Here is a 251-nt window from a genome sequence, read left to right as displayed (position 1 = left end):
CAAATCCCGTTCCCAATCCCAAGGAGCCGTTCCCAATCCCAAATCCCATTCCCAATCCCAAATCCCGTTCCCAACCCCAAGGAGCCGTTCCCATTCCCAATGCCGTTCCCAATCCCGTTCCCAATCCCAAGGAGCCATTCCCCATCCCAAGGAGCCGTTCCCCATCCCATTCCCAATCCCAAATCCCGTTCCCAATCCCAAGGAGCCATTCCCAATCCCAATCCCGTTCCCAATCCCGTTCCCAATCCCAA

The sequence above is a fragment of the Geospiza fortis genome, unplaced genomic scaffold (assembly GCF_000277835.1).
Source record: "Geospiza fortis unplaced genomic scaffold, GeoFor_1.0 scaffold509, whole genome shotgun sequence".
Lineage (NCBI taxonomy): Eukaryota > Metazoa > Chordata > Aves > Passeriformes > Thraupidae > Geospiza > Geospiza fortis.
This window is presented reverse-complemented; position numbering follows the sequence as displayed.